At 42.7% G+C, this 12601-nt stretch overlaps 1 long non-coding RNA gene across 4 annotated transcripts in view; it reads left to right on the top strand.

Annotated features, from left to right (window-relative positions):
• The window catches only part of LOC135263992 (uncharacterized), a 138243-nt gene that overhangs the window by 7403 nt on the left and 118239 nt on the right, over positions 1-12601 (top strand). Inside the window, exons 3-4 of one of the 4 annotated variants that reach the window (XR_010332575.1) lie at positions 9703-9749; positions 9882-10956. The exons of the other annotated variants lie outside the window; for them this stretch is intronic. This is a non-coding gene — a long non-coding RNA (uncharacterized LOC135263992). Of the gene's footprint in view, positions 1-9702; positions 9750-9881; positions 10957-12601 lie in introns of those variants that run through there. 4 annotated transcript variants of the gene reach the window in all.

The raw sequence follows: 12601 nt of genomic DNA, 5'->3' as shown, positions 1-12601 counted from the left end.
TTCTGGACATTCAGTGCCATTTTAAACTACACTGGACGACATTGCGTATGCAATACTTAATTAAACGTACATCAGTTTATTTAGCTATTCCTTTTTTGGTCTCATGGTTATGAAGATAAGCTAGACTTTATAGGCTATGTTTGCTGACATCTAACGCCGACACTATTTCACCCTTGACAGGTTTGCGTAATTTGATATGTTTGTGCATCATCACTCTGCAACCTCGGGGGGTTTGTTTGCTCCATGGGTTTGGTTTTCGTGCATTTCAAGTCCCCACGCCCTGAATCGGATCGATTCGGAGACCGAAAACCCAAAGCTGCTCAATTTAACACCAATGACATTCCAGAGTTTTTCAGGGTGCGTCGCCCCTCCCTAGTCCCGCAGTGCCAGACCGCTCGCCCCCATTTGTTCCCGACACACCGTTAACTTGTTAAAACGCGTGTCAGTGTAGATGACCTGAAAACACTTCGAGCAGCCTAATGCAGCATTTTGTGCGACAGACTCTCCTGCGGCTGCCCCTCCCACCCAAGTCCGCAGCAGTAGGACACCCAAGGTAACGTCCTTATCATTTGCAGATTACGTAGCCTACTCTCCAACTGGTCCCCTGATGATGTGATGATGGTTCAGCACTTTGTGGAATGTCAACTGTCCTTTTCAGCCCCCGCCCCCCCCCCCAATCCCACCTCTGAGGCTTAATTTGGTCCGTACATTATAGTGGCACAGTATAACAACGTTCGGGTCAAAATAGCCGTGTAAAAGAAGCAGAAACGAAAAGCAAAAAATACATTCCATTCAGGTATAAATTAGTTCATAAAACCAGTTAAAGATCTACCTGTAATTAGGGTCATACCCCTATCTTCAGCAGCTTAGCAAATTTCAATTCTCTACGCATTAGCTGTCAGGGAAATGTGCGAGTTCCGCTGTGGGAAGCTACGCAATGCAGCGTTCTTACCTTACACAGACTGCCCGCGCGGCTCCTGCAGTGAAGATGCGCGCTACGCGTTTCTCAGACTGTGTTGCGTTGCAGCTTGCTCAGGCTGTTATATGACTGCAGAAACTTCTGACGCTTTCCCGGCACCACCCAAAAAAAAAAAAAAATGGGGGGGGGGGAGGGGGGTGTCTGGGGGTGTGGGTGGAGGATCATGATGCAGCGCAGACGCACTCTCCAGCCAAAACACGACAGTCACAGAACTGTTATATATGCAGCATCACATAGGCAGAAAACACAAACATATGCTTTGATACCCCACCCTGCCCTTGCCATTTTTATTTGGTCTCAACCCCAAAGTCATGTCCTAATGTCGTTTCACACTTACTGTTGTTTTCAAAGTACGTACTTCCTTCACCTTAAAGATGTCACCCCAGATCTCAAGAATTTTACACAGAACATCATAGGCAGCAAACCAGAACAATTGTCTGCCCTCACCGACAAAAAATAAATACATAAAATAAAAAGCTACTCAGGGTGGAACACATGGAACTGCTCTAAATAAATAATGGAATGACAACAAACATAAAATATCTGGATGGGGTAATGTAGCACTGGGATATAAAATGTCAGACATCTTGTATACATAAGGGAATCATATAAAAACTTTTGCCTACCATGTAATGTACTTGGTTTGGGCTGTGTAATACTGTCATGGAAACACATATTACTGAATAGGTACTCTGGTGCCCACTCTGTGCAGCGGGTTTACCACTGTTACTAAGAGCCTGTCTGGAGAAGCAGGAAGCTGGCTGGGTAGATATGATATCCATCTTTAGGTTTGAAATGCAACCGTAATTGCCTTTTGGGGGAGTCTGCTGGGACGGCAGATTGATTTAAATGCCTCTGAATTGTTTCCATTGCCGTCTGGAACGATTTTCGGTCGTTTCAAGTGCACGGTATGCTAGGTTGGCTGATCCGTCTCTAATGGACTTTGTGATTTCCTAGAGTGTGTAGAAACGTTCACCTCCAAATAATAAGACAGCCAGAGATAAGGATGTGCAAGATGCAGGGACCAAAATAGTTGCTGAACACACTCTTGAGTGTCGCCAAAATGGTTTGACAAGGTACAGAGTACGGACAGCTTTTTGCTCACAAGTGGTGAAAAAATATTACTTACATACATACAGCATTGCAGACCTCTTATCCAGAGCGGTACACAAGTGTAAACCATACGGACAGTATGCGAAACCTAGAGAGAGTACCGGTCCAAGACAGGAACACCGCATAGTTCAACTGACCTGTGGTTAAACTGATAACTACACGAGAACGCAACAACGCAATCTATGGAAAAAAAAAATAATAAAAATACAAGTAGTCGTTAAGACTGGGGCTCAACTAAGTCCTATTAACAGCTCCTAGTTACAACCCTAAGTTTAGTCTTTACAGGTGGAAGGAGGATGGGGAGAGGTGCAGCCTGAAGAGGTTGGGTCTTCAGTCGTCGTTTGAATGGGTCACAGTCTCAGCTGTTCCACAGGGAGGTCATTCCACCACGTGGGCCAGAACAGACAGGAGACGTTTGGAAGTGCAGGTGCAAGAGGGAGTGCTAGGCGTCCATGAGTAGCAGAACGGAGGATCTGGCTGCATGTAGGTTGAATATCTTTGAAAGGTAAAGCTGGGGCTTGATCCTTGACTGCCTGCCTAGTTAGACTCTTGGGCATTGGCAGACGTAGTCTCTAGACTGATACGAGGTCAAAAATTGAGAAGGTGCTCAACTGAGTGATATAATTTTACCACAGGCTTTTTTTTGGCGCACCAGTTAAAGAGTAAACTAGACAGGCCGCTAATTTTAGTCACTCTGGATAAGAGAATCAGCTAAATGCCTAAAATGTAAAGATGTAAACATTGCCTGTGTTATTTTTCCTGTCAGGGCCCTGTTCCTCTTGCTAAATTCAAAACACAGCTTTCCCAATCCAGCCACTGCATAAACCCCTAGTACAGTGGTCCTCAATCTTATCCAGAAAGGGCCGGTGTGGGTGCAGATTTTTTGTTCCAACCAAGCAGTTACATCCTGCGCCTACACCGGCCCTTTCTGGATAAGATTGAGGACCCCTGCCCTAGTATAACTGGCTTAATAATTATCTTCCTCTCCACCTTAGCTTCTCCTACGGGTACTCTAAAGTGTTTTGGCTTGTGAAAGCTTCTGTATAAATGTAATATTATTATTATTATTATTTTATTATTTTTATTATTATTATTATTATTATTATTATTGGAAGGAAATCCTGTTGCTTCAGTCCAGAGAGAGGACTGAAGATTAGACACCCTGTACTGTATCATTTTGAATGGCTGAATGGCCTTGGCATTGTGGTCACATGACACACAATGAGACTCTTTCTTTGGCTTGCTCAGAGTGGGAGAAGCCCATTAGCGTTGTGAATGCTGCAGTCTGACAGTGCTGTGTTACTGTGTGGTGATAGAGATCGGCAGGAAGTCATAAATAGCAATAACCTCAGCCCCCCCCAAAAAAGGAGGACATGGCAGGAAATTGATAAAGCTTTTGGTGAGCGAGATGTGCTGGTTCTCAAAAGGGAAGGTGAGGTTCAGAACACAAGGCCTGTTCTTAATAATAATATTATTATTATTATTATTATTATTAAGACTGTACGGTCAGCCCGGCCATCTTGGTCTCTGTAAAGGCTGTTGTAGCCTCTGGGTCCACACCACATAGTCTTAATCTGGTCCTGTCTGTACCCAGGGTTCTGAAGATCACAAACATAAACAACCCCAGTCTTATCACTGGCCAGCACAGGTGGTTCTACACCTGTAGAACTGGATACATCTGGCGCGAGTCGGTTTCACTCGCTGTCCTGCTCGGGACTATACCCGTCCGCTCTAAGCAATTAGTGTACCGTGATCCTTTTTTTAATTATTTTTTTTTACCACTTTGTGTTTGCATTATAAGGGCATCTGCTCAATGGGCGATGCAGCAAGGAGAGCCAAATGATGCATTAGTTGGCATCGCGGCAGGAAAAGCCGCAGGAAGGAAGACGGGTTTTTATTTTTTAAGGACGTGGAATGATCCGACACACCCTGGGCGCAGAGGTGCTCTGCTTTCAGACATTTCCCAGTAATACGGAGACATGAGCTCATCTGATTATAAAATTAGCATAATTAGCTGCGAATCGTTCGCGAGGTTAGCCTTATTTGGACCGGTGGCGAGAGGCGGAACATTCAGTGTGCCGTGGGTGTCCCTAAAACTGAAGTACCCGCATACATCCCCTGCAGAACTGGGGTACCCTGCAGTGTACTGTAAATATGTAGTGCTGTAATATCTTAAGCTGCACATGTTGTGTATTTGCTTATTTCTGCAATATATTGATCAGTGTATATTTGCAATATATTTGCAATATAGCTCATTACCATAAGGGCCCATCCGAAAAAGTATAAAACCTGATATAAACTCAGGGCTGGGTTCAGTCCTCCCCGAAGTCGCACCCTAGTACTGTGACCACCATTTCGGAGATGTAACTGAATTGAGATAAATGTAATATCAATATATCCTTGCTGCTTTAAGATATTGCAGTATATTACACTGCTGCAAAATATATTTTCCAAAAATATGATAAAAATTCAAATACATTGAAGCTGCATATTCCTTTTTCCATAAGTGCAGCCTTGGCACTCTGTCACACTGCATGGAGACAGCATCAGTTGTAGCTTTGCTGGAATTAGCTTGCTCTCTGCCAAGTCTGACATTGCCATTATGGAGAGTCCATATCGTTATGAAAAATCTATATGATCAAAAGTCCTAGGTGCACAGATGAATGATGTACCATTTTAAAGGCCTGCATTTCAACTGTCAGTCATATACAGCAGCCAAAAAAACATAACTGAGATAGAAATAAATGAATTTAAAAATGCCAGCACAGACCTTGCAGACTTGATGTTGCTTAAGTAAGTGGAAGATTCTGTGTGTGACTGGTTAAAAAGAACAAATAAAAATAGTTTAATGCCCATTAATTTGATATTAGTAAAAATAAATGTTATCTTCCTACATTACATTGTATGTCATCAAATCACAACTACAGAGAATGTCATAGAACTGACCATTTTTGGCTGGACCGCTACAGCGGGGCCAGCCCTACAAACGCGAATGTCTGTGACTGAGTGACTGAGTGATGAAGTTACACCATTGGTCGGCCGAGTTATGAAGTCACACCATTGGTCGGCCGGATGAAATGTGTTAGGTCCAGCCATATACTAGGTTTTTCACCTGGTCTTGTTAAAGATGTGAATGTATTCCATCCTGACATAGTGTTTATAACATTGCTGAAGTTAATATAAAACCCGAACATTATTATGAATTTACTGTAATGCTTCTCAAGTAATCTGATGCTGCTTACAGGAATTCAGCTTTAGCACAGCACCCAACAGGCCTTGAGCAAATTATGCTGTTTCATTGTGTGGGTTGCTGCCACTGACAGATTGCTAAACTTCCATTAGGTGGTGCTCTTCTGCAAGATTTCTGCTTCGATCTGTCTTTCACTAAGCCATAGAGTGACACCAAACCAGGTTCAAAGATCACTTGCCTCATTAAATTATGTTTTAGATGAATAAAACACGTGTCAAGTCATATCTGAAATACCTTAACCCTTTGGACAACAAATTTTTTTTTTTGGCACAATTATCAAAAAAAAAAAAAAGCATTTTGAAGGAAACAATTTTTTTTACAAATATTCAGAACATTGTTCTTACAGGCAATTGTAAGGTTTTTAGTTAAGTATCATATCTTTCAGTAACAAGATTCTCAGGCATATGCAGCTTCCCTGTCAAATTTTACCAGCATCTCAAAATTTTGAATACATATCTGGGCTGGGTCTGCTCGCCAGCACCTTTAATACGTAACCACTGTAATATTTATTTTCACCACAAGATGTCACCACGATCACCCGTGAAGCCTTCCTGAACTCGCAGATGCTGCTGCAGCCCGAGCTGTGCACCCGGCCGCAACAGAGACCCCCGGCTGTCAAAGGAGAGGAAACATTTTCTTTGACGCACTATGTTTTGTAGCGGTGGCGCAGTGGGGTTTTACCGCTTGATCCGGTGTTTTCACCCGCAGGAGACGGAACCGACCGCGTGATACGACCGTTAATAGGCTAATGCGCGGCCATGCTCTTATGCTATTAACGCGACAGGTGACAACCTGCTGCAGAGAGGCCAGAGTTGTAGTCGGGCCAATAAAATATGCCAGCAGGACGTGTTTCCCCACAAATAAAAGCGCACCTGAAATACTTTAGTCCTTGCTGCTGTAATTATGTCCCTGTGTGGATTATTATTGATTTGGTATTACAGGGCTGTACAACCGATTATACAATGATATATTTGCATGTAAACGGCTGAATGAAAAAGTTATGGGTCAGTGACACAATTTTTGTTGTTTTGGCTCTGTACGTCAGCACATCGAATTTGATATAAAGCAAATGAATATGAGGATAAAGTTCAGACTGTCAGCATTAATCTGAGGATATTTGCATCCATATCAGGTGATCCGTGTAAGAGATTCAGTGCTGTTTGTACATAGCTCCCAAAGCAGGGGCTGTATGTATAAACAGCAAAAGTAATTGGGCAAATTAACACATCGTCACATTTTGTACTTGCAAATTTTTGCATTCGATGACTTTCTTAAAGTCTTCGACCCATAGATGAGCATTTCGCTGTGCAAATACGCGTTGCACTGTACAGAGTTCAGTTTGGCAGTCAGTCAGTCTCTCCCTCTACCCCCGTTCCCTTTAGAACCCTCTCAGCGGTGGAGTGGAGATAAATATTTGGCAGACAAAATGGTTCCCGCGGCCAAAGATCTCTTTAAATCAGCGGCTCTCTTTAAATGAATGATATCCCTTCTCAGATTTCGCACAACGGCACTTGCACCAAACCTTCAGCCTTTGTCGGTAAGTCAAACGGGGGAGGTATGGTGGTGCAGCGGATAGCATCGGCCCCTCACAGTGAGAAGGTCCTGGGTTTTTGAATTCCGGCTGCGTGGCGTGCCCTGCGGTAGATTGGCAACCTGCCCGGGCTTCTTCTTGCCCAGTGCATCCTGGGATAGTCGCCAGATGGGGGATAAGCGTGTTAGATGATGGATGGATGAATAAGTTGAACTGTTTTGACATGGAATTCGGCCTGGTCTTAAAGAGACTATCAAATCGATATTTTTTAAATTCAAAATCAATGCAGAATTGGCCGCATTTAATGTCAGGTCTGTTAATGAAATGTTAAAAACTGAGCTACAGTTTCCTTTACCTTTGACATTGCAAATTGGAAGTGAATCATTTTTTTTGAACGAGTAGCAAACCAAGTTATAGGACAGCAACCAAAAAAAGCCTTGACCTTAAGTCTGACACCAACTTATTCCCCATGACACTGGCTTTCCTGTAATACCAAACATCATAATTCCGCATTATGGAGAATGTAAGGGTTTGATAATGCTGAACCAGTAGGATGTTTTTGCAACTGAGCTCTGTCTCTATCACACCCTGCTGACTACCTGTCAGCACAGTAAACAGCCTGTTTCCCTTTAGGGGTCTGATAAGGGCCACACTTCTGTAAGCTGCCCTATACAAAATGCAGCATTTCTTTTCAGGCACCCTAGAGACACCATCTTTGTTTTTGAATATCAGTTTAGAACAACATTTCCCAGTTCCTTAGACCCTACACTATATTTTAACAACATATATTGTGTGAAACATTTTCAACTGTTACACAGACAGTGTTGAGTACACACAGCTTATACTCCTCCAACTGTATGTCAGATAACGTCTGGATCTTCCACCCCTTGAATTAAGTAAATTACCACCAATATCTTTTATAGGGGTGGCAAATGTGCATGGTCTGTGAATAATTAAGTAAAACAAAACAACATTAGTCTTACTTGTTTGAGGTCGTTTGACCAAGCTGTAAAAATTTTGGGACTTAGGGGTACCACAGCCATGTGTGTATTAGCATGCAATAGAATCTTAACTTAACAAGTTTTAGCTTTAAATCTAGCACAGCTGTGTCTTCGATCGTTCTTGCTGGGAAGCTTTTTCCTTTTCCAGTTGCATCAATGTCTGGATCTGACAGGGTTAATGAAATCACCATGGCGATGACCTATTACAAACCATGAAAATTGAGAATGGCCTTGTTTTTTTGTATCGTTGTATTGTATATGCTTACGAGAATGATGGGGGGCGGGGGAGGGGGGGAAACAAACAAGCAGTATTTGCATTTCTACAGGGTTTAGCATCCCAAGGTAATTTCACTCCTATACCTTTGACTTCTTCAGTCAGGCATAAAAAAAGTGGCGACAGCTTGGTAAAAAACCCATCTGGGATATTTCTCGCTCCAGTAACTCGATGCATGATGTTCAAGGTAACAAGAAATCGTAACAAGCAATCTCGGTGGATAAGCAGTCCAGCGTCACCCGAAAGGGCACGGCTATTCTCCTCATGCGCGGCAAGAAAAGCCGAGTTTGCTCTAGCAAGGCTTTTCGTGGCAGCTGGAAACAAAACGAGTTTTTATTTCTTTTCATTGAATGCATTTATGTATCAAGCTTTCAACAGGCACCTGCTTCGTCGGATCCTTGGTCTGTGCGTGAAAAGCCGTTGACTTAATAACATCCCTAGCAGCTTATTTTCGACAACAGACAACAGCTGTAGAATATCACGGAAGCTACGGATAAATATACCTGCAATGTAATGTCAACCAAGGCGTTTAAAAAACAGAATTTTTAATCTTAATTAGAATTAAAAATCAAACCATACAAGAGAAAATGGATGTTGTGCATATGTTAATTATTCAGTAAAGATGTCAGTTATTTAAAAAGGATCCAGCAGGTTATGGCATTCATTGTAGAAAAGTGTACTCTCGAAGTGTTAGCCTGTGTTAGTCAATATTCATTGGATCCTTCTCGTCAAAACTCCTTTTTTTGTCATGGCAACCCTTGAAAAAGCTATTTCATGTTTCTATAGAAATCCATCAACGTTTCATCAAGTATATCATGTATTTACAGGCTTCTTTTCTGTTTGTTATATAAAAAGGTGCTTTGTGTATCTACATCAAGTCAAGTCAAAATGACATTGCCAGGGAAACTATTTTGGACTAATGATGTTTTTATTATTTGTTGATATACTTTGTTATTTGTTGAGTTGTTTAAGCTGTTTGTTGTCAACTGTAGAACTATATCTTTGTTTGGTTTTACATATCCAATAAAAAAAGTTTGTTCTCTTATTGCTTACTAATCTTACTAATGTTTTACGGGCTAGTAATTTAAACTGTAGCACTGTAATAATCCTTAAACTGTTGTGGTATGCAGACTTTATTGGATTAAACCCAGAAAGTGTTTGTTCTGGAGCTTCAAGTGGATGCCTCCGGGTAAGTTTACAATGAGGCTGACCAATGCTTATTTCTGTTCACCCAAATGAGCAATTCGGCGGTTGTTATTCAGAGAACTATGAGTGCCATTGGAAATTCAGTTTCAAATTTGGCCATTGTTATTTCAACAAACTCACCCTTTGCCACAGGGACAATTATGCCGAGCAGAGCTAATCATAGTAAGACAAAATCCTTTCAATTTCCTTGGCTTGAATTGACCTCGTAATTAAATTCATAGAATCAAATAAATAAATTAATAAAAGAAAAGATCTGTTGCAGTTCTCTTCCTCTGCACACGATGGCGCCGCAGCTTCATGAAATATACACAAGCTGTCGCTGTATTCAAAGTTTTTTTTCTTCATCAGCCTCGCTGTAATCGTTTCCTGTGACCATTTCAGAAGAGATCGTGACCGTGAGTTTTATATTTTCATTTCAAAGTCGGTTTTTCTTTTTTCTTTTTTCTTCCATTTTGAGCACAAATGAATGAGAAGTAGAAGGAGCTGAAGAGGAAGTGGGGCCACATTTTTTTTAATTTTTATTACAGCGGAAGTCGCAGAACAACAGGATCGGCTGGAGGATTTGTATCCAAATGTCCACTCAACATGATTATCTAATTTAAAAAAAAGAAAGATCCGCTGTGATCCAAGACAATCAACTTGCATTTAGAGTTTGCCAAGTACCGTCACATTGCAAGCCGAAGGGACAGTGAGGAATTCCCTGTATATGTGGACGCCAAGGTCACTGAACAAAGACAGTGTTATTTGACGCTTGGACGCTGGTCTAATTTCTCTCCACTATCCTGTCTCGTCAATTGTAAATATTCTGAAGGAAATGAAACTGACTGGAAGGGGAAGGTTTCCATTGTTATTTTTCTGACCATGTTGTTCCTGGGTCTGTCCTTCATTTACTTCACTTTTCTTTTTTTTTTTACTTGGGGCTTTTCTCATTTTTTCAGGGGGGGAGAGGTGAGGTAAGCAGGGGAGAGGGTTTACAATAAAACCCTGGATGTTGTATTAATCCAGAAAGACCTCAGTTTTACTCCCTCAGCCCTGGAGAGTATGACATCAAAGACTCGCTTGATAATCCCCTCAACCCTCTGGAGGTAAACTAGGCCAGACTGTCGATACCTTTACAGCTGTACGGGAATGGGGCGGGGGGGGGGGGGGTGGCTGTTTCTAGCCCGACAGGGCCAGAGCGACAGTAGGATTAGAACAAAGTAATCCGCTCGCGCAGGAGATAGCAAACCGCTAGGTGCTAGCGGTTCAGAGGATAAACAATGTAGTGTTTATCAGCGGTTCAGAAGACAAACGTGCTGCGTGCGGTGATGTGTTGGAAGCCTTCATGTTTGAAAGCAGTGGATGAGTGTCATATTGTGCGTTTGTTCTGTGTGAGTTCATATTGACTGCGTCAGTGTAGTTAAATGAAAACAAGTGAACTTCAAAGAAGCAGATAATTTCGTGTTTTTTTTTGTTGTAATGATGCTGAACTTGCCCTTAATGTTGAAATGGCGATTGAGTTCAATCTCTTTTATTATTATTTACCTGGTTAAAATGTCAAAATCTGCATTCACGTGAGCTGTAACTATGGTTTAAAAAAATAATAGTAAAATAAAAAAACCTGATGTAATCCTTTCCATGCCCTGGCATATATTGCACAAGAATGCATTTATACTTTTTTCATTTGTCTCCGGTCCTCTAGGTTTCTGATGTTAAAGCCAGGGAGAGCTCAAAAAAGTGATTCTCTGCTACACACGTTAGACATAAAACCTCATTGCGAGCTTGCGAGCTGTCATAGAAGGCCGGTACGAGCGTGGAGCAAGCAAGAAGCATAATTTCTTTCTGCGTCTGAAAGGTTTCCTTAAAAGAAACGTAAAACTGGAAACCGGAGACAGTGGAAAATGGAAAAACGGTTGCAAAGAAAATAAAGCGATCTGTTCGGACTCTGTTGTGCACATAACCCGATGGTTCGCTAAAGCGGCTGTCGTTATAAGCCTGGTCCGATGTACGCTTCGCTTTTTACGGAACGCGAGGGAGTCGCTGGAGAGCGGCTTCCTCCTGATCCGTTCGATCAGCTGTGGTCACAGGGGGCCCTTGCCTTTGGGTGGGGGGGGGGGGGGGAGAAAGAAAAGAAATAAACAGCCAAGCTGCGTGGGTATGCGCAACGTAAAAAGTTGTCTGACTGTAGAGGCGGGGCAATTACATTCTCTGCCTTCACCTGTTAATGACCCAGCTTGTGTGTGTGTGTGCGTGTGTGTGTGTGTGTGTGTGTGTGTGTGTGCGCATGCATGTCTGTGTGTGTGTGTGTGTGTGTATGTACGCGTATGCATGCGTTGTGTGTGTGTGCATGTGTGTGTGCATGTGTGTGTGCATGTGTGTGTGCATGCATGCGTGTGAGGTTGCAAGTTCAAATCCCAGGTAGGGCACTGTTGATACGCCTTCGAGCCAGGCACTTAACCTGAGCTGCTGTGGCGCATTTCCAGCGTTATTGCGCCTTGTAAAATGAACGCTGCATAGGTTGCTCTGGATCAGGGTGTCTGTTCAATGCCTGAAATGTAAATGCACATCCTGTTAATTGCACCTCGTCCTCCGTCGCTGACGTTTTCCGTGTCGCCGCACCACAGGGGGGCGGTTGCACGCTGAAACGTCGAGGCCAGTGGGGACACGGAATTCTCCATCCTCTTCCATTGTGCGCGGTAAAATATTCATTGTTAATTCGACTGTGATAGCGTACAGTTGTCACCTCTTTGACTCCCGTTAACTCTTTGAGCTCAATCAGCACATTTTGCTTTGCGGATCTTGGCGCGTACATGTTAGCCCTATTACATACGTGTGTTGAAACTGTACGTGTTGCAGTCAAGTTTGGCAATTTCTACACAACAAGGCTATGAGCTGCTGGTACAAACCAGAAACACAAACTGATAGCACACTCATCTCGGCGTACAACCTGAACATCTACATTTAGAGTAATGTCCTCGTCTGGAACGCATTATGTAAGTACAGGCTCAGCTTTCAGACCTCGACAGAAGGAAGGTAGGAGACTCTTTGTTCGAGCTAAGCCGAGCTACAGCAACAGCAACCGGCATGCTACAGATTATAAATGCGGCTTTCATAAAAATGTAATTACACCCCATGTGCCACCAGGGGGAAAGGGGAGAGGGAACATGGGGGTTTCCCACAGATGACTGGTTTTCTGGATGCAATTCTAATACGACACTGAATGACTGCTGTTTTTGCGTGGTATAAAAGAGCCAGAATTACATCTGAT

Source organism: Anguilla rostrata, chromosome 9, assembly GCF_018555375.3.
Source record: "Anguilla rostrata isolate EN2019 chromosome 9, ASM1855537v3, whole genome shotgun sequence".
Taxonomy (NCBI): Eukaryota; Metazoa; Chordata; class Actinopteri; order Anguilliformes; family Anguillidae; genus Anguilla; species Anguilla rostrata.
The sequence above is the reverse complement of the archived record's forward strand: the minus strand, read 5'-3'. Positions and strand labels throughout refer to the sequence as shown.